The sequence below is a fragment of the Nannospalax galili genome, unplaced genomic scaffold, assembly GCF_000622305.1.
Source record: "Nannospalax galili isolate Female #2095 unplaced genomic scaffold, S.galili_v1.0 scaffold377, whole genome shotgun sequence".
In the NCBI taxonomy this organism is placed as follows: Eukaryota; Metazoa; Chordata; class Mammalia; order Rodentia; family Spalacidae; genus Nannospalax; species Nannospalax galili.
In genome coordinates, this window is record NW_008341187.1 from 2,935,254 (window position 1) to 2,935,868 (window position 615).

Consider the following 615-nt stretch of genomic DNA (forward strand, 5'->3'; position numbering starts at 1 on the left):
ATACAAATATTTTTAATGTCAAACAAAAAAAAACCAAATAATTTCAATTATACATAAAAAACTAATTTAAAATCTGATTACAATTAATTAACCATGCACATTATAGTTGAGTTTGATTTTTTATTATAAATTGTATGTAATTTATATGTATCTGTTTTTAAACTCACTAGGAGCACTTCAAATGATTAATAACTATTATTGTAAAAATATTTCCTGGGACTGGAGAGTTGGCTTAGTGGTTAAGAGCACTGGTTGCTCTTCCAGAGTACCTGGGTTTGGTTCCTAGCACCCACAAGAGGACTAACAACCATAACTTCAGTTCCACCAGCGTCTGTGGGCACTGCACACGTATGGTGCACTTACATGCAGGCAAAACACTCATGCACATAACTTTAAATATGTGTGTGCAAATATTTCCTGAAAATAGTTTCAAAGCTGGATTCACTATCAAAGCATTAAAAATCAATTCCCAAACCCATAAAACTTGTTTACAATGGATAGGGAAACTACACAAATGAAATCTCTGCTATATGGTAGCCTAATAAGATCTGCATAATGACAGAACCAGTTGACATGCCAAGGTGGATGGGAGGAAATGTCCCACCTCTAGATGAA